This window comes from Lissotriton helveticus, chromosome 10, assembly GCF_964261635.1.
Source record: "Lissotriton helveticus chromosome 10, aLisHel1.1, whole genome shotgun sequence".
In the NCBI taxonomy this organism is placed as follows: Eukaryota; Metazoa; Chordata; class Amphibia; order Caudata; family Salamandridae; genus Lissotriton; species Lissotriton helveticus.
Window position 1 is genome coordinate 413,500,324 of NC_136071.1, and position 25,679 is coordinate 413,526,002.

General features: G+C 47.6%; 1 protein-coding gene across 2 annotated transcripts in view; it reads left to right on the plus strand.

Annotated features, from left to right (window-relative positions):
• LOC144784238 (regenerating islet-derived protein 4-like) overlaps nucleotides 1-25,679 on the plus strand; it is an 83,701-nt gene that overhangs the window by 4,327 nt on the left and 53,695 nt on the right. The window contains exon 1 of one of the 2 annotated variants that reach the window (XM_078662894.1): nucleotides 6,552-6,573. The exons of the other annotated variant lie outside the window; for it this stretch is intronic. The gene's annotated coding sequence lies outside the window, so the exon portion shown is untranslated. Of the gene's footprint in view, nucleotides 1-6,551; nucleotides 6,574-25,679 lie in introns of those variants that run through there. 2 annotated transcript variants of the gene reach the window in all.

Sequence of the window (25,679 nt, forward strand, 5' to 3'; positions counted from 1 at the left end):
CATGCATACCTGTCATCCGAGGGCATCTTATGCCATTTAAAGTGCTTGCATTTGGGTCCCCACATAGATGAATATTAAAATCTCCTGCAATCATGAGGTAGCCATTCAAGGGAGCCTTAATGGTCATGTTCCTTAGAAAAGAGCCCGTCCTAGCGATATTACAGTCATTTGGAGGCTCTGTATTGGCATTATAAAAATTTAACAACAACAAGTTTACCAGCCCCTGGGAAAAAGATAAAGCCTGCAGACAATCATTATGAGTTGATAATTCCTTCAAGCTGCACCGTATGTCCAGGGAGACATAAGTGAGCAGCCCGCCTGTGAAGGAGTGGTTAGTACACAAAATGGCTTAAATCCCTTGAGAAAGAAGCTATTAGTAATTGTCCACGTCTCCTGGAAACAAATCACATTAAATCCTTTTATAAAAGTGATCCAACCTGGGTTATTGATCTTGTTTGCTAATCTGGCAATGTTCAGTGAGATAAATTTACAAGCTTTACCGTCCCCAGGACCTATAGAGGGAGGCCCTATTTTTCTACAGTGAGAGGATGCTATCTCTAAGGGATCTTTGTCAATGAGTCAATCACAAGTGTCCAATGATTCCAGAGGTGTAAAAGAAAAATAAAGTGGTATGTCTTGAGATACCAACTACAGATCCAGCTCAGGGCAACTGGGATAAGCTGGGAGCCTCCAGGAGGGGAAACATCCTTTACAACGCAACTTTTACAACGCAGTGGCTTTACGACGCAACTATTACAACGAAAACCATTACAACGCATTGCACTGGGGGGCGCTCTAGGATAGGGAATAGATTTAATTTACTATCCAACACCTTCCCTAGTGTCCACGGGGACTGGAGTTGGAATAGTAAATTAAACTATTCACTATCCAGCACCCCTAAGCACTATGCGTTGTAATGGTTTGCGTTGTAAAAGTTGCGTCGTAAAGGCATGCGTGGTAAAAGCATGCGTTGTAACGACGTACATCCCTCCAGGAGCCCATCCTGTTGGGTGTCAAAGCACGGGTGAAGGATCTATAAAAATGCAGTTGGGGGAAGGCCACAATAGATGATACAACCCCACCCAAGTGATTTCTGTAACACTGAATGTAAAATTCTATCTACTAGATGGGGTCTGTTAAAGTTGACAATTACACAGTCTCCTGCCAGGTTTTTTGTCGACCTCCTGTCCCAGGATACTCTACGCACCATAATACTGTGTTTCTCCAACCTTAGACCAAGAGACGCATTACAATCCAACCAGTGCAGTACCTTGTTATTGAGTAATACAAATTCCTCACTGGCACCCAAAGGGAGCGCCGCAACATTCCTAAGTACTAATACATATGGAGAGGATTCTGGTGGAAGATGTAACGTTGGTAGCCTCTGTCTCGGTCTCTTCCCCCAGGGGTCTGATGCGCGGGGCTCTGGGAGGGCACTCCCAACACTTACTGACTCATCCGTTGGGGGTTTGGCTGGACCAGAACAGGCTGTGGGACACTGGCCTTGGAGGTAGTTTGCCACTAATTTGCACAGATGTTAGTGAAAGCCTGTCCTCATTTGGACTTTGCTCACCAAGTGTGTTACTAGCTGAGCAGGGACCCATTGGAGCCCCCCCAAGACGATCCATATTCCCAGCAGGCCTATATTGACAAATCCTCGTGAGCTGCACCTCCATTGTAGCTGGACTTTGACTGATGGGATCTAGTTTCCGCTCGATATTGATCATCAAGGTGCCCTTTCAGCCATCCATCAAGGCATCCATGTCCTCCTTAGACAGTGGTTGCGGATTGCTGACACAATGTCCTGATCCTTCTGCCCTTTCATGTTTGGCTATAGCCCCTGCTGCATGACCGTTCCTTTTAACTCCCGTACCTGCCCCTGCTTTTAAACCCCCTGGCTTGACCTTACACCCCGGGCCCTTGGTTGGTGTGGTTGGGCCTGTAGATCCAAGTTCAGTGTTGCTGACTATGGCTACCTCTAGGCCATGATTGCCCTCAATCCCCAAGGATGGTGATCTTGTTTGACTATATGAGGGACCATGTTCAAGCTGGGTATACTGGGCAGGATGCGATACGCTACCCCACTGTACCTAGTGGGCTGGGGACAGGGCAGAGGACAGGGGAGTGAGAGAGCTGGCAGGAAACCAGCTGGATTTCCTTGTCTATGATCCCCGCTGCCCGTAATAAGAATACATCCATTGTCGTGGCTGGAATACCTGAGGGTACTGACGTCGGGCCTTTATGTTTCCCCATGATTCCCGAACAGGGATAAATATTAACTAAACCGGCTGGCCAGCAAGCAGTGCTACGAGGGACTAAGATACAACCACTATCTGGGCAAACAAACCTCTTGCTTCTGGTTGAAAAATACACAAAGACTCCTCCTACCTTCCTGTCTTATTGGCTGGGAATACTCATCCACAAGACTCCTCTCTTGGAACCTTCCTTGAGTCTCCAGCCCTGGTTGTCCACAAAGTCACAACAACTTCGTCCCAACTAGTCCCAGAACTAAGAGAAGTGGCCCAGACTCCTCTGGGCTCTGACGGGTGTGGACGGTCCCGCCCTTGGCCCGTCCCGAGCCGCAGGTGGCACCCAGCGCTTTTCAGCGCATGCGGCTGCGTGTGCTGTTTAGTGCCTTTGCGTGGCCTTATAGATATTTATTTGTAATCTGCACCACTGGAGTGTCACAAAAAGAGATGCTCCGGCAGTGCAGGGGGCTTGTAAATGTGCCCCACAGTAAATCTGGGAATGCACCTAAAACCATGGTGCAAATGAGTGGGAACACCCACAGTCCATCCATGGAACACCTTCCTAGGCCAGAGCACTGCAAGACAGCCACTTGTGGTGTCTTGTCTCACTTCAGATTTGCTATGCCATGCAGGGCCATGCAAGGTGGGCTCTGTGTGGCATAGTAAATCCTACTTAAGGGTTTGGGTCACCTTGAGTCATGCCAAGGCAACGCAAGCCTTTACTAAATGTGGGCACTTGTCTCTAATCAGCTTGCTCGAGTGTCCGTGTGTCAGCCGCCCTTTCTAAATTCAGATGCTGATCAACACACCAGAAGCCAGGCAAGTCCGGAAATTATAAATCTGCCTTCTTGCCAGTTCTCCTATTTGTTTTCCATGTATAAATCACAGATAACCATTAGAGATCCGGTAAAAAAATAAACACATAACGGGTGCAGCCCTTTAATGTTTTCGTGGTTTAAGCAAGGCTCGCTGCTTCTGTCCAGCTTTTCTCTTTACATTCAGAACTTGAGGTTTTGTTTAAACTGTAATAATTCCAAGACTACAAGTCCCAGAATGCAAAGCATAACAAGTGGAATGGAGCAGCTGATCATGCGCGATCTTCAGAGACCTCGTAGACTCTTTCACTTTTGATCTGCATGATAATGTAAACACACTTTTACAGCCCTCTCAGTAGCCTATTTTTTTCTTAGAAAAATACAAATGTTGTGAAATGTAACAGTAATGTATTTAAACAATTACAATCCTCAGCACACAGGTCCACAAATCGTAATTAAATTCAGTTCCAAACTTGGTCTAGGGCTGAGCACACGGTGATTAATCCCTGCTAGAAAGTACATTTTTATACCTATCGATTGGTATTTATGAAAAAACATTTTTTATCAGCGATACATTGTATTTACGTTTTTGAAGTTAATGTAAAAAGTTTCTTAATGTCAAGTCAGTTTGTAAAAACAACCAGTATTACTTGATGCTCGCCCGAAGGTATGAGAGTCCCACAAGCCTGTTGAGGAAGAATCTCTGAGCCATACGAATGATACCAGTTAGCACTTCCATGTCTTCGTCCCATGAGACACGAAATAAAGCAGGAAGTGCCATGATCTGCTCTTCTCTTGCTGTCAGCTTCGATCTGACAGTGGAGGCCTTGGATATCGAGGCTTGAGCCTCATCTCTAAATATTTTCTTTCAATTATTTGGTCGCAGTTTAGTTTTCTTGATGATCTGCGACACATTGGTTGTGGCTAAGGTACTGATAAAGCGTACGTTTGGAGTCTAAAAGCAGACACCAGCAGAGACTATTTATTAGACCCAAACCTTTCCTGAAAAGCATAGTTTTCCATACGCATCTGAACATTACCAATGATGGCATCGATCGAAGGTGACCAGAAGAGTATTCCATATTTTAGGGGCTAACATACCAGCCCAGCAGCGGCATTTTGAAGGAGCAGGAGTCGTCTCAGATCACATTCTGGCAGACCCAAGTTGATGCTATAAGTTGTTGTGTTGGGGCCCTAGGCCCTGTGTCACGTGCCTCGTGACATCAGTGGTGGGTGGGTGTTTAGTGTAGGCTTACACAAAGAACAACTAGAATGTGTCCAGCAGGACACAACATTCCTCCCAAAATTTGATAAAAATTAAGGAAAGACAAAAGTCCGAACCTGTGGGAGAAAATACAGAAATATACAATAATTACAAATTTACACCGAGTCTCTTCAGCTGCTTGCTTGATGACGACGGTGGAAATTGCTGCTGAAACTTTAGTTCTTCCTGGCTTGACGTCCTGGTTCTCAGTGGGCGTGCTCTTCTTTACTTGCGCCGTGGAAGTGTGTTGGTCAGTCCACTGAGATCTTGTTTTTGAGGGTGACGCCAAACAGGATGACCAGATGTTAGACTTGAAGGATGTTGTCTTCTACTGGTCCGTCGGTTTCTTCACTGTAGGCAGCTTGGCTTTACATTACAAAGGATGGAGTGTTTGAAGGACATTCTTCTCACTAGAACGCCCCTCTCTCGGGTGTTCTCCTGCCACGAGATGTCCCGGAGGCCCTTTTCATCAGGTTTCCACTGGGCCGGGTATTTTTCCACAGCGTTGCTCCAACTCCACAGTCTGCGTGTGAATGGAGGAGATGATGAGGGTACTACCTCACAAAGTCCGTAGCTCCACCTGAAGGGTAGTTGTTGACTCCTGCCTTTGCGCACAAGTTCCTCTCCTTCCTGGGACATGCAGGTTAGACGGCGATGGATCCATCTCTCGTGTCGGGACCCTCTGCCACCGGTGTCCCTGAGGCCTTTGCCCCTTGGATCTCCACGGGCTGGTGTGGATTGGTCAGTTCTCCTTGTTCAGGCCATCTGACCTCCCTCCGCATCCAGGTTTTCTCTCGATCCCAAAGGTGGGTGTTGCCAATGGTCCGGCCTGTGCTCTCCTACCGTCCACGGGTCGTCGGGGTCTTGTGAATAGGTGCCTGTTCTGTTCTTGGTGCTATCAGTGTTCTCCTGAACGTGTGGGTCACTGTACACGATGTTGTGGTGTGTCACCTCTTCTTGTTGTAAGTGTGTAGACTTATCACACCTCTCCTCACCTTTTCCAGATGTTGTTCTTGGCGTCGTGCCACATGACTTCTTTCTTCATTTTCCTTTTCACGTCACAGTGCTGTCACCTTTCTATCTTAGTCTTTCTGACCAGGCTTCTTCAAGCAGCGTGCACTCCGCCTGTTTCCCTCTGGTCTTGTCCTGGCTTTAGGACACTGTCTTCTCTCCACTTTTCTGTGACTGGACCGGTCGTTACGATCTTTTCTCTTTTTCCTTCTCGGGCGACCATTTGACTGGTCGGCTTTTCTTTGGGTGCACATCTGGCTGTTCGGATCATCCTTTTCTTCTTGGGCGATCTTCTTTGCTACCAGATGGGGTGGACAGCTTCCTCTTCGTAAGTCTTCTCGCTGTCCGCAATCGTTGGGATCGCCATTTACTTCTGCTGCAGTGCTTTTGCGTTGGCGCAGTTTCTTCTGCGCTCTTCGTGTGCTCTGCTGTTTCCGGAGGGTTACTTCACCGCTCCATGAACCTTCTCCGGTGGGTGCACTTCTCGTGCGCGCTGCCGGTGAGGCTCTTTAGCTTCTTGGCGTGGTGATCTTGCGTCACTCTTTCATTGCACGTCACTGTGCATGGCACTTGCAAGTTTGTGCTTCACTTCGTACCGTCGAGGTACATCTTCAGTGTCGCTTTGTTCCTTGCATTTCTTTATCTTCTTCTGGCGTCGTAGCTCTACGCCACGTGCGTGCTGCACTTCTGCTTCTTCAAACACTTGGGTACTTGCCGTGCACATCTTCTCGTGCTTTGGGGTGTGGCTTCCTTGCTGTCAGGCGCTGTCCTGTACCGTCCGCGTCTGGGGTACACTTGCGCTCTTCCATCGGTTGCCTTTGAATCTTGCTGCTTGCGGTGGACGGTTGTGAATCTCCCTCGCTGTCCAGCGTGGTGATGTTGTCTCTCCTGCGGTTGTGGTGAGCACCTGTGGCCACTAGGCGTCACCTCAGCAGTGATGATGGGTCTCCGTCTTCATTCGCGTCGCTGCAGTCTTGCTTTACCTCTGTAGGCTTTCCCTTGTGCTGTCTTGTGCTTGTTTGCTTCTTTGTGCTTCTTTTGGTGCAATACCACCTAGTGACCACTAGATGGCAATGTAGGCTGGATTCCCTTCAGCAGCAGCTTCCTCCTCTTGGTGACTTTTCTTTCCTGTTGTTTCTCTTTTCTCTATGCTTTGAGTCCCGGGCTTGCAGGACCTGCTGTTGTCCAGGAGTGTTCAGGACAGGAGGGGGGCTGGAGTCACTGCTGGCCACAGGTAAGTCAATATTCCTTTCCTCTTTTGTTCTAGGAGGCAGTGGGGCTGCAGTGCATGCGGGCTTTCCTTGCTGCGGGTTGCACAAGGGGGGGGAATGCCGCTATTTCTCTCCTCAGCCTGTAGATTGTTTAGGCTTCCTGTGGGGGTGAGATTAGGGCGTGTTTCACTCTGTTGCCCCTCACCATGTACTTCGGAGGCTCCGGTCGGCTGGAGTAGCTCCTGTTCTGCTGCGGGCCTCCCTGGGATGTCTCTTCACTTTCGCAGCCTTTCTGCTGCTCGTGTTTGGGGGCACACGTAGTCAGGCACCGCTCCGCCTTGAAACCGGCAAGCCCCTTCCACAAATGCTGCCATGCTCGCGGTCTTCTTTTCCTTCTCTCTGCCTCTCCTCCGCCCGGCCTCGGTTCCTCACACAGCACAGGATGGAGGAGAAGGTAGCCGGCTGCGCGCTACCTCTTGTCTCCCTACCGCAGCCTCACTTGCGGTGCAGCGGGGGAGTCGGCGCTGTCCTCGTGAGCCTGGTGCTTCACTTGCACCGGTGGGGCAGGCTTCTCCCTAATGCGGGTAGACTACGCTTCAGAGGGGGTATCAGGGTCCGAGGGCAGCGTCTCCTCCTTCACTTAAGGCAGCGCCTCCAGCAGGTGATCTCCGCATTCTCTTTAGAGTTTATTCCCCCGCCGCTGCAGCCTCACTTCCCCACGTTGCGCGGCGGGGACGGGGGACACTGCAGGCAAGCCGCGGGTGGGCTCCGCTGGCGCTGCCTTATTTCAATGTCTATAGTGTTCACTTTGAGTGGGTGGGCTCCGCTTGTGTGCAGTCGATACGGGGGGGTCGCTCCTGGCATGCGCGACCCCCGGGGCCACTCTCAGCACCCGGGCTCACCTCCGGCAAACGGGCCTCTTCAGCCACGCGGGTGGGCTCCGCTTTGGCTCTTCACTATGGAGGCCACATGCTTGCGGCCGGCGCAGGTGGGCTCTGCCCGGTCCGCTTTCTCCTTCATGGTGCTCCCACGGGGGGCAGCACCGGCAGGGCTCGAGAGGTGCGGGGTGGGCTCCCGGTCACCCTCTCCTTGATGTCTGGGCCCGGGGCACGGCACACGCCCCACGGGCCATCTCGGCGGCCGGCGCTCCCTCCTCTGGGGGTGCCCTTCCCTCTGGCAGGATTCTCTCTCCCTTTTTCTTGTGGATGCTGCTCTTGGGGTCACAGCACCCTCGTCGCCAAATGTTGTGGTGGGGCCCTAGGCCCACATGGTGGCAATAACTGCGACACGGACACACAGAGGGTCAGCTGGTTAATGAGCCTAGAGCACGTGCGCTCGGCTCCTTTTATTATCGGTGTCACGTGCCTCGTGACATCAGTGGTGGGTGGGTGTTTAGTGTAGGCTTACACAAAGAACAACTAGAATGTTTCCAGCAGGACACAACATTAGTATATTCTGAACGGCCACCTATTATTGCCGTCGGATTTTTTTTCATGGCTCCCAAGGATAGCTAGGAATTAAGGGGCATATTCTCAAATAAGTGACGGAGCGCGGCGTTAGCCTTGTTTAGCGTTCACGCTCCGCAAGTCCGTAAACGCAGGTCTGAACCGTATTTACAAGAATACGGTGCAGCCCTGCGTTTCAGCCTGCACTAGTGCTAATTGCAGCTGCCTAGCGCCTACGCAGGCACCCTTGCACCATTGAGCAAGAGTGCCTGCGTTGCAGGGAAAGATTGTTTATTTGCAGTAAGGTGTTTTTTACTGCATATAAACAATCACCAGTGGCGAATTGGAACTTCTATATGTGCTTCATTGTGCAGCACACATTGAAGTTGCAACGTGTCATTTTTTTAAAAGATTGTTTATGTGCAGAAGGGACACCTTCCTGCACATAAACAATGAATGGGGTTTTGCTGTTTCAACATGTGATGCACAATGCCGCACACATAGAAACAGCAAAAACGAAGAGAAATAAAGCATTTCTCCTCGTTTCTCCAGGGTAAGAACAGGCTTTTTTCTTCCTAATTTTGGGGCTGCCTCACATTTACACCACCCGTGTAAATAGGGGGCAGGGTCAAAATAAATGGGTGCTGCGGTGGAGCGCCCTCATAATTGCCAATTCCCTTCCCCTTTCACCCTAAGTCCTGCGTGAAAGAGTGCCATATTTACAAGGCAGTGTTAAGCCATACTAAGTGGCTTAACGCTGTCTTGTAAATAAGGCAAAGCCTGCATTGCCACCACAACGTCACTGAAAGTGATGTACCGGCAGCAATAGGAGCTTGGAAAAATGCCCCTAAGTTTCCTCACATTCTAGAGAATAAAAACTTCTATTGAGACCACACTATTAATTTGTGGTCTCAGAGACTACTGCTGATCCACTAAAATACCCAGGGCCTCATTTATGAAAAGTGACGCATCCCTGCGTGAAAACAGTGATGCATCACTTTTCACTGCGCCCTCCTTGCAACACCAATGATGCGTCATATTTACAGTATGACGCATCATTGCGCAAGGAGTTACAGATACGTCAGTATTTCTGACGTATCTGTATGGCGCAAAAGTGACGCATTGCTGAAGTGTGTCACAAAAGTGACGCAACTCCAGCAATGTATCCTTTCACATGGGGCAAGCCCCATGTGAAAGGGCCTGCGTCAGTCTTACGCCTGCTGTGAGGCAGGTGTAAGAAATTGACGCATTTGTGTCCTAGAAGTGGCGCAGTGAAATCTCATAGATTTCACTGCGTCACTTCTACGACCCTTTCTTGCGTCAATACGCCCCCCCCTTGCATACTTTATACCTGGCGCAGGTATAATGTGGTGCAGGGGTTTACAAAGTGACGCATCTACCTAGATGCGTCACTTTGTAAATATGGCGCAACAAGGCGCATTTTTTACGCCACTGGTGCATCACAAAAAGTGACGCACCCGTGGCGTAAAAGTGATGCACAGCCTCATAAATGAGGCCCCCAGACTTTTTGCCACAACTTTTGGTGTAGGAAGCAGACCTACAGGCATATTTATGAGGGCCTTGCACCACTTTTGCACCATGTAAAGTGATATGTGCGTAAGACACAGTTCTGAAACAGATTTATGGAGCCACGCAAAGCCACTCTGAGTGACTTTGAGTGACCTCATAAATCTTGAGTAAGGCAACGCAGCGCCAATTGCTGCCCCATCTTACTCTGCACTCGGGAGCCGTTTCATGGGCGTTTTAGGAAGGTGGAATCTGACTACATGGTTACCCCCACTTTTTTCCTGGTGTTTTGCTGGCTTTCAACTTAGTCTGACTGGAACCCTGCTAATCAGGACCCCATTGTCAGAAGTTGACCTGGCATATGATGTCCACTATTCTAGTGGGCACCTTGCACCAGTCCATAGAACCCTTATTAATGGTAGGTTTAGACAACCTTTATAGAAAGCTATCCTAGTGGTAGCTGTGGAGAGCAGCCTTCAGGCTAAGTCTTGAAGGAATGTAAAGCAGCTTGTTTTACCAGTCTAAAATATCTTGAATGAAAAGAGAATAACACCAGGTACATATATAAAATATATGTATTTATTCTAAACACACCCCTCGAGTCTCTTTATGAGGCTTCAAGTAAAAGTACAATACAGTAACTTAAATAGCACGCAGTAAATTAGCACAGTATACGTTTTGCCCTAGGGGCCTCACAAACCATATACTATATTTACCGCTCTAAGCAGAGAGACAAGGCCTAGGGCCTGTAGAACCGCTGGGGGCAACCAGGAACCACCCAAGGTAGGGACGCAGGAGACCCACGGGGGATGTGTGCAGTGTCTAAACACAGCTACAAATCACCATTGACTTCTATGGAGAAAGTTAAAGTTACAGTTTTAAAGAATAAGGACACTTAAGAGTGGACTAGGGTAAAACCCCTTCAGTACTGGACCCTTCGAGAGTCAAGATCCACGGGAGCACCAAAGTACTCGTGCTACCTCACCCAGGGAAGCCGGGTGCATAGGTGTCTTTTCATATCGCATTTCGTCGTCGTTTCCAATGGAGAGCTGCAAAGAAGTGCTGCAGGCGACCAGGAGGAAAGTGTCCAGAGATCTGAAGAACCTGAAAGCAGAGGGGACAGAGTCTGGGTCACTTGCCAGTGACCAGGATGGCGACAAGAAGATGGCAGCCAATGCCCGGTGCTTTCAAGTGATGTAGGTGAAGCTTGACTCTTCAGCCACGAGGTCCAGGCGGCGTTGACGACAACCAGGAGCTGGATTCAAGCTTTCCCACAAAGGATGTAAAGTGCTGCAGCATTGGTATCTGGATTGGACACAACAAGCCTTGGCAACAGCAACCCATGCAAGATGGAAAGATTGGCTTCGGTGCAGACCAGCAAGGTCTGAGGGACTCACCCTTTGGAATGGAGTCAGGGCACGTCTAGAGCCACCAGGGAAGTCCAAGAAACAAAGGATTGTCCTTTGTGGGGACCCACCAGTCGACGGACTAGGGATCAAGAAGGAGCCTTGAGCAGAAATGCTGAAAGCGGGCCCATGGAACACTCGTGGAGTGTAGGCCCACAATCTTCTATGCAAAAGGTGCTCAGGGCTTGGACTACAAGTAGCCCAATGCACAACTTCAGGAAAGCTTGGCAAATTGATGCACTAGCAAATGTGCAGGATGTCCAAGAGTTCCTGTCCCACATCTCTCGTGATAGCTACAGGTCTCAGCTTTGCTGGGGACTCGTGTCAGCCTCGGAGATGTCTGGAAGACCATGTCCTGTGCCGCAGATTCTTCGGGATCCGGCGGGAGCCTAGAAAATGCAGACCAGCAAGATGCTTCTTTGGGGCCTCTTTGAACAGGGGAGTCACTCCTTGACCCGAAGGGAGATTTCTGGAATGGAATGTCGAAGGTCCAAGATTTCTGTTTCAGAGTTTCGTCCAGGGTAATCTAGTCTTAGTGACTGGGTCCCTATACTTATACCAAGTTTAGGGGTTGGACTAACTCTAGAGTCCCACCTATGGGAGGACCTGGGGAGGGGGTGGTTACACCCCTTCCCCTTTGTCCAGTTTCACGCCAGAGCTGGGGATGAGTGCCCCAGCAACCATTTTGAACTGGGAAATGCACGGGGACACCTTGTGTGCCCCAGACACTGTCTGAAAAGTATTCACTGAATGCAACCCACCCTGCGTGGTGTTCTCAGTATCTGGGGGGTCTACTCCTTCTCCTGACCCTGAGGGAACTATTCTAGCTTTCTCAAGATCATCCTTCTGCAGGATGGCTATCAGGATGTGAATGGTAGGGTTGTGACCCTTTCTCAGCCCCCTTGCAGTGCATAAAGCACCCAAGTCCTTGTGGCTGAATTTGTCATAGGTGGAGGTTGCCTGTGGAGGGGATCGAAGATGTAGAGTACCTGAGAGCAGAGGGGACAGAGTCTGGGTCACTAGCCAGTGACTAGGAAGGAACCAGGAAGGAACCAGGCGATGTCGGGCGCAATCAGGTTGATGTTGTGAAGCTTGTCTCCGCTGCCACGTGGACTCCGCTGCCACGTGATCCACTCCAGGATGTCCTGGAGTGGATCACGAGCTGTCCCACAAAGGCTCTCGCTGTCGGCGGTGTCGGCTTCCGGATCGGAGTCAACAAACCTTGGCAAAGGCAACCCACGCAGGATTCGAAGATGGCTTAATACTCGGACCAGCAAGGTCAGAGCGGGTGCTCCTTTTCAGAGGAGCGAGGGCCAGTCTGGAGCAACCAGACCAGCTGTGTAAATTCTCAGGTTTGTCTGTTCTGGGGCCACTAGCCAACGGGCAAGCGACCGGACCAACGCGTCAAGCAGGAAAATGCAAAAGGGCCCCACGCAGCGCTCGTCGAGTGTGGAGGGGTGAGCTTCAGTGCAAAAGCTGCTTGGGGCTCGAGCTTCTCAAACTCCAATGCACAGCTTCGAGGGAGCCTTGGGTGCTGCACGGTCAGTGCTTTGTGGTTTTCCAAGATGGCCGCTCCCACGCTTCAGGTCGCCTCTACGGGTCTCAGCTCTGCATAGACTGTGGATCGGGCTGTTGGAAGGCAGGAAAGCTGGCTCTTGTCGATCTCTGTAGATCGAGTTCCGGAAGGAACTGCAACAAAGCAAACGTCGAGGTTCTGGATGGTGCCTGTTTGCACAGGGTGGTCACTCCTTGACCACAAGGGAGATTCTTCAGTCTTCCACGTCGAGTGGGATGTCGAAGGGTCCAGAGTTTCGTTTCATAAGTTTCAGTCAGGATAATCTGATGTGCATTTGCACAGCTCCTATCTTTATTCCAAATCAAGGGGCTGGATTACCTGCTAGGTCCCTCCTATGGGTGGGACCCAGGAAGGGGGTGGTTACACCCCTTTTCCTTTGTCCAGCTTCCCGCCAGAACTGGGGCTGGAGAGTCCCAGAACCGGTGTGGCTGGCATTTGCTCGGGACACCTTGTGCGCCCCAGGCAGTGTCTAGTTTCTTTCAACCCTCGCTGCTATAATCCACTATCTCCTGTCTGGGGTGGTGTGACACCTCCCTGTGACAGGAGATCCTTTGATCAAGCGTCCTTGGCCGAGTTTCGGTCAGCAGCAGGAGGCCAGACTCGTGTCTGTGGCAGAAGCATCCATTTTGTGATGCTGGGGCTCTGGTTAGGATTAACCGCGTTTTAAGTAAAGTAACATGTCTTCTCCCTCTAGAAGGGTGGAATGCTACCCCCGTCGCCAAAACTGGCGAGGGGGTAGTATTCCAAAGTGTATGACGCCAAACACGACATGTTTTGATAAAGCCAAACCAAAGTTAGCATTAACCGCGAGGATTATAATGCACTTAAGAGTTTATGGTATGGCAGTATCACTGGAACAGCAGTACGGAAATGGTTCCGACCACTGCAGACAGGCTCAGCTCATGCTAGAGCACCATCTCACATAAAACCAAGCACTCTACCTCCAGGATTGTTAAGGCCTGCCATAGGAGTGGCTGATAGGTATATATGTGTCCAGATATAGGTTTAGACATAGGTATAGTATATCTAAGCAAGGGGTGATTACACCACCATGCCCCAGCTGCGTCATCAGCCAGTTGTGTCAATTTAAGGACCAGCCAGGGGTGGCAAAAGATATGCTGCAGCCCCTGGTAGGCCTTGGATGCACCTATGCCCTGGGCACCTATAGTGCACTGTACAGGGTCTGATAAGGTGTCCAGTACCAAATTGGTGATGTACCTAAAGTACATGTCTGTGAATTTAGAGAGAGAACAGCAGGCTGTGGGTCTGATTAGCAGGCCCACAGCCACATTAAGTCGAAAACCAGTGAAGCAAAAAGCAAAAATTGGGGTGACCATAGGATAGCAGACCCTACTCTCCTACATTGAGCATGTACGTGCAATAGTCAACAGAGATCGAAGTAATGCCAAAGCCAAGCATATGGCGACAGACCATGAGGGAGACTGGAAAACTTTGACCTTTTATGCAGCGGAAACAATACCTCTCAATGAAAGAGGGAGACATCATGAAAAGAAATTGAGGCAGAGAGAGTCCAGGCAAATACTGAACTTCAGAACTTTTACTCCGTTTTGCCTGAATCAAAGTGAAGAGTTGTATGTTCACCTCTAAATTGTTTTCTATGAAATTATCACTTTCTTATTAATTACATTTTAGAATCACTGGATAAAATATAGAAATCACTGTAAACACATATTTTTACCACTATTAATATAAACTTCCCCTTTTTTCCTGAAAACGTATTGCACAACTCAGGTACATAAATTCAACACATTTGTTTGGCAAAACTAAAAAGGAAATAACGATAAAAAGAAAAAGGCAAAATATTATAAACATAGCGGGATTTGAAAGGAACTATTCAAAAGTAAGCCCCCTGAAGGGCGTTACTCTTTTTAACACCGCGGGTAAAATGCCTGCAAGAAAGCGGAAAGATCCTTAAAATTCTTGTAAACATTAAAAATGGAAAACACGTAACAGACATAGTAACAGACATGGGAATTAAAATAAGGTGGACCCGCTTTCAACTAATAGGAAAGACTCCAATCCCCCCTTTGTTAAATATGGCAGAGTAAGTAAATATGCCCAGTATGAAACATAACAAAACAAATGAAGATGACTAAAAATAAAGTTTGTACTGAGTTGTTTTTGGATTCCGTCATTAAATAGGACTGAAACTTTCCCTTGGGGGGCTAAAAAGTAAAGGTGGTTTAAAATAAATGGGTGTTGGACACATAAAAAATGGCAAAAAAATATGAATAAAAAACACATAATTAGGAATAAACTACATCTCCCAGAATACACTAGACAACCCCTGATCTACATCACGAGTCACATCCACTGTTGAAACTTTTTTCATTGGTTGAATTGAATGTTTGTAATTTTAACCGTGATCAAGTTATCTGTGATAACGAATTGCGTTGGTTGTTTCTTCAGCCTGGGAGTTTTGAAAATTAAAAAGATTTGGGAAATCTAACCTTCCTGCAAGTGCGTTTTCAATTATCCGAAAGGATGTTGTGGACTTAATTTACGGCGTGGCTCTGCCTATGAATCTGCACCGAAAGAGAAGCGCCACGGGTCTGAGTGACGGTTGAGCCAGGAGATGTGGATATATATATTATATATATATATATATATATATTACCTACTGGCGGTCGCCAGTAGGTATATATAGTTAGGATTTTTTCCCTATGGGATTTTTGAAAATTCTATGTCTAATAACTTTGGCGTTTGTGGACGGAATTGGCTGAAATTTTCTGGAAAATGGAACATTTTGTTTCTGAGCAGCCACTGGAAATTTGGGGGGAGTTGGTCCAGGGGGGGCCGAGAAAAAAGGGGGGTCCCAAAACGTGTTTTTAACATTGAGTTTTCCATAGGGCGGTTAGCCTCACTTTTAGCCCGAACGGCTGAATGGATTTGCACGAAACTTGGCAAAATTGTAGGGACTGGTAGCCCGATGTGCCTTTTGTAGGTCTCAATATATGTGCTGCAGTGGATTTTGAGAAAATAACGTTCAAAAAAAGATATATATCTGTAAGCGCGGACCAGGCAGCGCCCCGGTACGCGTACTTGACGCGTAACGGAACTTCGCGTAGCGAAGTTGATTGGCTCTCCGGTGTCTGTCAACATTCTAAACAGTCCGGAGCGGCCACCATCTTGTCTCTCGGTAGGATCGAGAGACAAGAGGAGGTCAAAAGCGAAGGGGCAAATGACCTTAAGGGGGCATAGTAGATACTCCCTGACCCCCTAGGTTTGATGTGGAGGCTTTAAAGGGGCCCCGCTAAGCAAAAAAAAAATAATTTTTTTTTGTTTTTTTTCGTGGTTAGCGCCCGGTACGCGAACCGGGAAGCGTACTGGGGAGCGTATCACAATAAAAAATGAATGATAGACTTTTCAAATGCTGTATGTTAATTGATTGTTGGTTTTGTTGATTATATATATATATATTCACTGAAAAAACCATAGGTTATAGACCATATATAGTTAGGAATTAGCATTTACAAAACCTTGAAAATTCACTGAAAAAACCATAGGTTATAGACCATATATAGTTAGGAATTAGCATTTAAAAAACCTTATTTTACTCACACAAAACCATTGAAATTCCATATATAGTTAGTTGCACTAACTATATATCGCGCACCCGCAATCCACTGCTGATCATGTCACATATTACATCATTCATGACATGGTCAGTGACATCACTGATGACATCACTGATGACATCTCAAATGACATCACTGATGACATCACTGATGACGTCTCATTTGACATCATTCTTGTGCTAATACGATAAACCTCTTCAGACTCTAATATAACCTTAGATACACTCAGTGTATACAGACACTCACACACTGCCACTCATCCATGGAGTTACTCACACACCCAGTCAGTCATGCAAAGAAACAATCTCACCTCCATTTCCTCAACTATACAGTTATACACACCTTACTTATTGAAACATATACTAACACATATTTACTCTCTTATACAATCCCTGATACAAGTTCACAATGTTCGATACAACCACTCACTCATTCAGTGGCTCTCATGCACAGTTATTTATATATGCCAACTCTCACATGTACTGTGTTTTACATATGTACTTACTATGACATGTAGCATTGAGATATCCATTCACTCATCAATACACTCATGCACACAGTCAACTGCCCATGTAGCTGTTTCCACATGCACTCTTGAACTCATACACCTAGTGAATAAACTGCTCACACATCTATGCACAGAGTCACACACCTTCCAGCCACCCCCACACAAACTCAATCTCCCATAGAAATACTTGGGCAACCAATTAATAACACATATAGCCTCTCGTATAGCTAATGATCAACACATGCAGCAGTTTACATCACAACAGACATAATGATGCACAAATTAAGACAGTTTAGTCACTAACCCATGCATTCAGTGAGACACATTTAATCACTCACTCATACAGTCAGTCACGCACCTACTAAATCCTTCATCCAGACACTTATACATCCACTCATTCTTCAATATGTAAGACATATTTTAACTTTACAGAAACATACAGTCACTGGATGTTGTCATCAGTGATGTCATCAGTGATGTCATTTGAGATGTCATCAGTGATGTCATCAGTGATGTCACTGACCATGTCATGAATGATGTAATATGTGACATGATCAGCAGTGGATTGCGGGTGCGCGATATATAGTTAGTGCAACTAACTATATATGGAATTTCAATGGTTTTGTGTGAGTAAAATAAGGTTTTTTAAATGCTAATTCCTAACTATATATGGTCTATAACCTATGGTTTTTTCAGTGAATATATATATATATATATATATATATATATATATCAACACACGGAAAGCGGCGTGCTTCTGCCGCTTGCACGGCGGGCGCTCGGCAGGGTCGCCAAACCATCAAATGTAAAAATACCTGGTATAGTCCTCATTTGCAAAGATACCAGAGTCGAGGCCCAAATTCATCTTTCAGTGCTCAAGGTTTATTGGCAAACACAAACAGCCCCTACGCGTTTCGAGGTAAGCCTACCTCTTGATCACGGGTGGAGTACAATTAAGTGCGCCATTCTTTTAAAGTGAAAACGAAATGCATTTCGTCATGCATCACGTGGTGATAAACATTAAAGACACACTACATTTTGGCAACAATGTTTCCGTTCAACGTGTTTCATGGCTTTACAAATTATAAACGAACCATCAATTTAAAGATATATGGCATGCCTATCTAATAAAATTAGAATATTATTTCATATACATGCGTGTACTTTGGTTCGTAATCACTGTCCTGGTGATATTACGAATAAATGTTCAATAGTTCTTTTTGTGGCACGCCAGATTTTTTTCAACAAGAATAAATCACGCCCCAGTGGGCTTACATCTCGGATATAATGTTCATAATAGAAAACCATGATTTCAATTCCGCCCATGTGGGCATGAAGTCCAAAACCTGTAACAAGAAACAATATGTTTTAAGCTTGTGTGTCCTACAAAAAATATTATTCACAAGTGCAAGTTAAAATCATGTTCCTTTAAAAGTTTGCAATTTTCTACAGAGATGCGACAACAATTTTCAGGATAATGCACCAATTATTCATAAAGGTGGACTGCAAGTTCTTCCCCGAGATTATGCCCAATGGGTTCGATGGTATTGTATTTAATTATATATTTCGATTCCAGTATTCGTAAGTCAAGCCATCGATTACCACCTCTTTCTTTATTTTCAACACAATCCAATACCGTGAATCGTAACAAGTTGGGATTCTGATTATGTTCTGCGGCGAAATGTCTAGCGACAGGGTATTGGTGGTTAAGGTTTTTAATGGCTCTCAAATGTTCTAAGACTCTGAGTTTTGCTTGTTTTGTAGTGCAACCAATGTAAAATTTGTCACAGGGACATTGTAATGCATAGATGGCATAGTCAGTAGTACAGCTTAAATGTTTGGTAATTTTGTGTGCCTCCTGATCTTTAGAAATCTTTAATGATTTACAATTTCTGCTCGTTTTACATGCTTTACACCTTTTACAAGGAAAAAATCCTTGTATAGCATTTGCTTTGGGACATTCTTTAATTAATGTGGTACTTAAAGTGTCCCTAAGTGATTTTGCTTTTTTGTATGTAAGTGATGGTGCATCATGTATGACTCCACATAGATCTTTGTCCAATTTTAGAACATCCCAGAATTTATGTAAACTCCGTCTTACTTCCCAGGACTGACTGTCATAATTGGTTATGAAACGGATTTTATCATCACTTGGACGTTCTTTGGGGGTCAGAAGGTCACCTCTAACACTCTGGGCTACTTTTGTTTCTGCCTGCTTAATGACTTTACTAGAGTATCCTCTTTCCAGGAACCTTGTCTTCATTAGTTGTTTTTCTCGTTCATAATGCTCTGCTGTACTACAGTTAGGTTTCGCCCTGATTAGTTCCCCGAGTGGTATACTTCTTATGAGTGTAGTAGGGTGACAGCTATCAGCATGTAGGAGACTATTCCCAGCAGTTTTTTTGCGGAATAAGGAACTAGTCAGGACCCCATCCTCAACCATAAGGTTTACATCCAAAAATTCAAGCTGTGTTTGACTCATATGACAAGTGAATTGTAGATTGAGACTATTATTGTTAATGAATGTCTCAAATTCCTGAGCTTGGTCACGTGTGCCACTCCAGACACAAAAAATGTCGTCAATGTATCGTAGCCAAAGGACGGCGTGGGTACCAAAGTGGGAGATGTTACTCACCACTTGCTCCTCCCACCAGCCCATTAAAAGCCCGGCGAAGCTGGGGGCGAAGCAAGTACCCATCGCCGTCCCTCGTATCTGTTTGTACATCTTCTTATCAAATATGAAAAAATTGTTCTTAAGGCATATCTGCATCATCTCCAATATCATATTGGTGTGATCCAAATGGGAGATTCATGGGCTGGTGGGAGGAGCAAGTGGTGAGTAACATCTCCCACTTTGGTACCCACGCCGTCATGTGACCAAGCCCTCTGTGTAGGGCGAAACGTTATCCTGCCGTGGTGTGCTGTTTAATAAAAAACTCACCAGCACTCTGGGTCTTCCGTGTTCTTGCTCGTTTGTCAGCCGAGGATTGATGGCGTGGCGTGGTAGCAGGAGTACAAGTGCGGAATATATATATATATATATATATATATATATATATATATATATATATATATATATATATATATATATATATATATATATATATATATCCTATATATATCCACATCTCCTGGCTCAACCGTCACTCAGACCCGTGGCGCTTCTCTTTCGGTGCAGATTCATAGGCAGAGCCACGCTATATATATATATGATACCTCCTTTCTTCTCCATGAATCGAAGAAATAACGGAATGGACTCCTCTTTTCTTGGTGCAGGGTTATTTTATTTAATGTTGTTATTGGCCCTCCTGACGCGTTTCAGGCTTTGCAGGGCCCTTGATCACATGACCTGCCAGTGAGTTTCTCATGTTATTTAAAGTGCTAGAGTGCTACCTTGCCAATCAACATAAACGAAAGACTTCCGTTGCCACAGGGTGTGTTTGCACACATGTGAACTCAGGCCAGCCCCCTCCCTTCACCACTGTGCAAATGCGCCCGTGGCATGTTTTAAGTTGGGGGATTAACTCCCCTTGAATCCTGAGGGTCCCTGGGGTGCAACTAGCCCACCAGCTACCTCCACTAAGTGCCACATAACTGCGTTCCAGAGAGGTGTAAAAAGGGGTATGGCCTCAGAACACCTCTCTGCAACGCAGCCCCCTGGTGCATACTGGAGGTTCCTGGTGGGCTAGTTGGCCCCCAGGACCCCCAGTATTCAAGGGGAATATGTTCCCCATCTGAAAATGCAACAGGGTGCACATTTGCAGAGTGATGAAACGAGGGGCCGTGGCCTCCGGCGCAATGCCAGTCTTTTTTATAATTATTTTTTTTAAGAAGGGGGCTGTGTAGCCCCCCTTCTTTTTCTATTTTTTTGGCCCTGGGTGTGATAAGTTGGCCTGATATATGATGTTTCCAATTCTGGAACCACCTTGTATCAGTCCAAATAACCCCTTATGGTGTCTGGTTGTAAGTCAACCTTATAGACAAGCTATCTTAATGGTAGCATAGACTAAGCAGCCTTAAAGGCTAAACTCAAGAGGTCGTGTTAAGCGAGCTGTTTTACCAATCACAGTCCTGTAATATCAAATGAAAGGACACCACACAAGTATATATTATAAAAATATATGTATTCATTACTTAAAATAATCCCCAGTATTCTTTATGAACAATGGGGCACAAGCGTTAAATCAAAAGCACAGTATAACATACAAAGTTGCACAATTATGGATGAGGGCGAGGGGCCACTCAGACCATATACTAAAAAAATGGTATAAGAGATACCAATCGATCAGTGGTTAGGCCTAGGGCCTAGGGAATCGCTGGGAGCAGTCGGGACAAGCAATGCTGAAGTCGGGAAAAGCCCGCGGGATTCGGGTGCAGCGCTGAAAGCGCAAGCATGCACCAATGTTAGTCAATGGTGCGTAAAAGTTACAAAAGTAGAGTTTAAGGACACTTCCGCTGAACCTAGAAAGACAAAACTTTAGACACAGGCCCTAGAGGTGTGTACCAGTGTGGGAACACCGGCGTTGCAATGTTACCTCACCCACAGGAAGCGGGTGCATAGGGTCGAAGTGGCGTCGGGTTTCGTCATGCAGGTTCTTGGTGCTTGAAGCTGAAGAGGCTGCAGGCGATATGAAGGAGAAGTGTCCGGTGGGATCCAAGGGTGGACCCAAGTCGAAAAGTACCTGAAAGCAGAGGGGACAGAGTCTGGGTCACTCAGCAGTGACCAGGGTGGAACCAGGACGGAACCAGGCAATGTCGGGCGCAATCAGGTGGTTGTCGAGGAGCTTCTCTCCGCTGTCACGTGGGCTCTGGGGCATCTGCGACATCCAGGAGCGGGTCACGATCTGTCCCACGTAGGCTCTCACCGTCGGCGCTGTCGGCTTCAAGATTGAAGCAAACAACACTTGGCAAAAGCAATCCATGCGGAACTGGAAGATTGCTTCTCACTCGGACCAGGAGGGTCAGAGTGGGGGCTCCTTTTCAGGGGAGCTGGTGTAAATCTGGAGCAATCAGAATCACAAGTCGTATTTCAAGTTTCGTTGGCACAGGGGCCACAAGCTGGCTGGCAAGTGACCATGCCAATGCGTTGAGCCAAAAGTAGCAGAAGGGCCCCACGCAGCACTCGTCGAGTGTAGAGGGGTGAACTTCGGTGCAAGAATGGCTCAGGGTTGGGGCTTCTCAAATCCCGGTGTACAGCTTCGAGGGTCACTCGTGGGCTGCACGGTCAGTGTCTCGTGGTCTTTTCAAGATGGCGTGCCCCACGCTTCCGGTCATGTCCACGGGTCTCAGCTCTGCAGGGACTGTGGATCGGGCTGTAAGAAGGCAGGCAAGCTTGATCTCGTTGATTTCTGTCGCTCGAGTTCTGGCGGGAACTGCAACAAAGCAGATGTCGAGGTCTGGATGGTGCCTGTTTGCACAGGGTGGTCACTCCTTGACCACAAGGGAGATTCTTCAGTCTTCTACGTTGAGTAGGATGTCGAAGGGTCCAGAGTTTTGTTTCTTATGTTTCATCAGGATAATCTGAAGTGCATTGGCACTGCTCCCAATCTTATACCAATCTAGGGGGCTGGATTACCTGCTAGGTCCCCTCCTATGGGTGGGACCCAGGAAGGGGGTGGGTACACCTCTTTCCTTTGATCCAGGCCACGCTGGGTCGGGGGCTGGAGTGCCCCAGAACCGGTTTGGCCGGATTATGCAAGGGGCAGCCTTGTGCGCCCCAAGCAGTGTCTGGTTTCTTTCAAACCTCCCTGCTACAATTCACTATCTCCTGTCTGGCACCTCCCTGCAACAGGAAATCCTTTGTCCAGGCCTCCTTGGCTGAGTTTCGGTCAGCTACAGGGGGTCAGACCTGTGTCTGTGGCAGAAGCATCCATTTTGTGGATCTGAGGCTCCTTTTAAAATTAACCGCATTTCAGTAAAGTAACATGTCTTCTCCCTCTAGAGGGGTGGAATGCTATCCCCGTTGCCAGGACTGGCGAGGGGATAGTATTCCAAATCGTATGACACCTTACACGACATGTTTTGATAAAGCCAAACCAAAGTTGCTATATAACCGCGAGGATTATAATGCACTTAATAGTATATGGTATGGCATTATCCTGGAACAGCTTAGGGAGTTGTTCCCGACAGCTGCAGACAGGCTCAGCTCATGCTAGAGCTCCATCTCACATTAAACCACGCACTCTGCCTCCAGGATTGTTAAGCCTGCCATAGGAGTGGCTCACAGGTTTATATGTGCCCAGATAGGTTTAGATATAGGCATACTATATCTAAGCAAGGGGTGATTACACCACCTTGCCCCAGCTGAGTGATCAGCCAGCTGTGTCAATTTTAGATAGCCAGCCAGAGGTGGCAAAAGATATGCTGCAGCCCCTGGTAGGCCTTGGATGCACCTATGCCCTGGGCACCTATAGTGCTCTGTACAGGGGCTGATAAGGTGACCCAAGCCAATCTAGTTATGCACCTAGGGTACATGGAATCCATTTTTCAGAGAGAGCAGATGACCTGGGGCCCTGATTAGCAGGGAACCAGGCCAACTAAGTCGAAAACCAGCTAAACACAAGGCAAAACATCTGGGGGAACCATAGTCAGGTAGCCACCTTCCTACACTGGGGACCCCACCCCCCAGGGCCTGCCCTCTAATTTTCTTTTTTTTAATTTAAAAAATGTGGAAGGGGTCCACGTAGCCCCCCTTCCGAGGCCTTAATCGGACCCAGGGACCCCATCCCCGGGGCAGGGCCTTTTCCTTTTTTTTTTTAAACTGTTGGTGAGGGGGGCCACATGGCCCCCCTCCCGGGCCACTTATGGCCCCGGGCACCCCATCCCCCAGGGCTGGCCCTCTCCGTTGGGGACCGTGGGGGGGGGTCCCCAATCCCCCCCGCGGTCCCAGCCGGCTCGTCGCGTCCTGCGGGAGCCGGCATTATTCATTTATTTATTTATTTTAGTAGTTTTGTATAGCGCTAGCTGGACCAAAGGGTATCAGAGCGCTTCACAGCATATACAATAATCAACAGACATGTGATACAGGAGATTGTGGGAACATGGGGGTTAGGGAAGGCGAGGGACTGGCATTGCTTTTCCACATGGGGACCAGCTAACATGCTCCTCCCCATGTGGAAAAGCAATCTGCTTTGCTTCATTGAAGCAAGAGCAGGTTTCCCTGCTCTCGCTTCAATGAAGCAAAGCAGTTTGCAACGACAGGGCAGGATCCGCGAGGCTCCCGCCCTGTCATTGCAAACTACAGTGTCCCGGGGTGGGCACCTTGGGACACTGCAGGAGCCGGCCCTGGGGTGTGGCAGTCCACATGGCCATGAAAAGGCTCCAGGAGGGGGGCCGCATGGCCCCCCTCCCATATTTTTCAAAGCCCTGGGGGGTGGTGGTCCCCAGGGCTGGGGGGTCCTTCACGGACTCCCCAATTTGAATCTTTAGTGCCCCGGGGATGTGGTGGTCCCCAGGGTGTGTGGGGGTGCTTGAGCCCCCAACACAGGTTTTAAAAAAATATATATATCACCAAACAAGCCCCGGGGGGTTGCAGTTCCCAGGGCTTGGGGGGCTTTGAGCCCCCCACCCTCTTATTTACAATGCCCCGAGGGGGTGGCAGCCCCCGGGGCTGGGGGGGCTATGAGCCCCCACACATTTTTATATAAAGCCCCTGGGGGTGGCATTCCCCAGGGCTGGGGGGCCCCTTTGGGCCCCCCACCCTATTTCTTACATTGCCCCTGGGATTTGGCCCCCCGGGGGCTGAATATTAATGAAGCGCGGGAGCCAGCGCTTCGTTTTATTTCATCGGCAGGATCCGCGCACCCTGCGCAGATTTTGACGATTTAAAAAAATAATATTTGTGGCCTTGGGGGTCCTTGTGGGACCCCCTGAGCAGACCTAGGGGGTCAGGGGGTTTCTACCCTGCCCCCTTTTTGCGTTCTGTGTGTTTTTTTCTTAGGTTTCTTGTGCCGCGGTTCTACTGAGGCACAAGATGGCTGCCAACACTTCCTGGTTCGGAGTGTTGACAGCCAATTAGCATACAGCTCGTGCTAGGAAGGGTGAGGAGATCCTGCGCGGCCATAGATATATATGTGATTTTACTTTTTATTTTCTCAGGAACTACTGGGCGGATTTACACCATTTAGCCAAAAGGCAGGACTCTGAAGCAAGGGCTACCTTTTTGCCAAATTTATTGTAATTCCGTTCAGCAGTTCAGGCTGTAGCTGCGATTAAACGTTCCTATGGAAAATTACATGGGGAAAACATGTTTTGCCCCCCCCCCCCTTTTTCTCAGCCCCCACTTGACGAATCACCCGAGACTTTCAGGATAGGAGCGGAGCGGACCGGAGCTGGCCATAAGTTTTGAAAATTTCGCGAAGATTCGTCATCCGGCGCAAAAGTTATTCCAAATAGAATGTTGCGGATCTCCTATAGAAAATAGGTCCTAACTTTAACTACCTACTGGCGACCAAGATCGGGGCGACCCGGGCGAAACGCGTCATGCAGTGGAGGTCATTAAAAAAATAAAGCACTAATTCCACCAAGCTGAGTGTGGTCCGTACCTGTTATTTTACGCCCGGAAGGGAAAGTGGATTTCGGCAATAGGATATATATGTCATGTGATCAAGGCCCTTCGTGGGCTGAAACGCGTTATGGTCGGTGTGGTGTTTGGGCTTCAATAATAAAAAATATTGCACCAGCATTGGATTCGTCTCGTCTATTGCCAAGATTGCAGTTAAGACGTTTTTCTGCCTCATATATATATATATATATATATATATTCATATATATTCATCCAAAGTGCCTCATGATCTTGAAAGCGCACTCCAAAGGCGCGCTATATATTTCAAAGTCAATTTCCAAGTAATAGCGCACTCTCTGTAGATAGTGAAAAGCAGGTGTTTATTCCTATGTCGTAACGCGTTTCAAGAGACACAGCTCTCTTGTTCACACAGTGTGAACAAGAGAGCTGTGTCTCTTGAAATGCGTCAAATATAGCCCAAATTCAACCCAAAGGCATCTGAGCGCTTTACATGAGCACCAGTTGCATTACAGACGATCACGTTCATTTTGTTAGGCCCAGAATC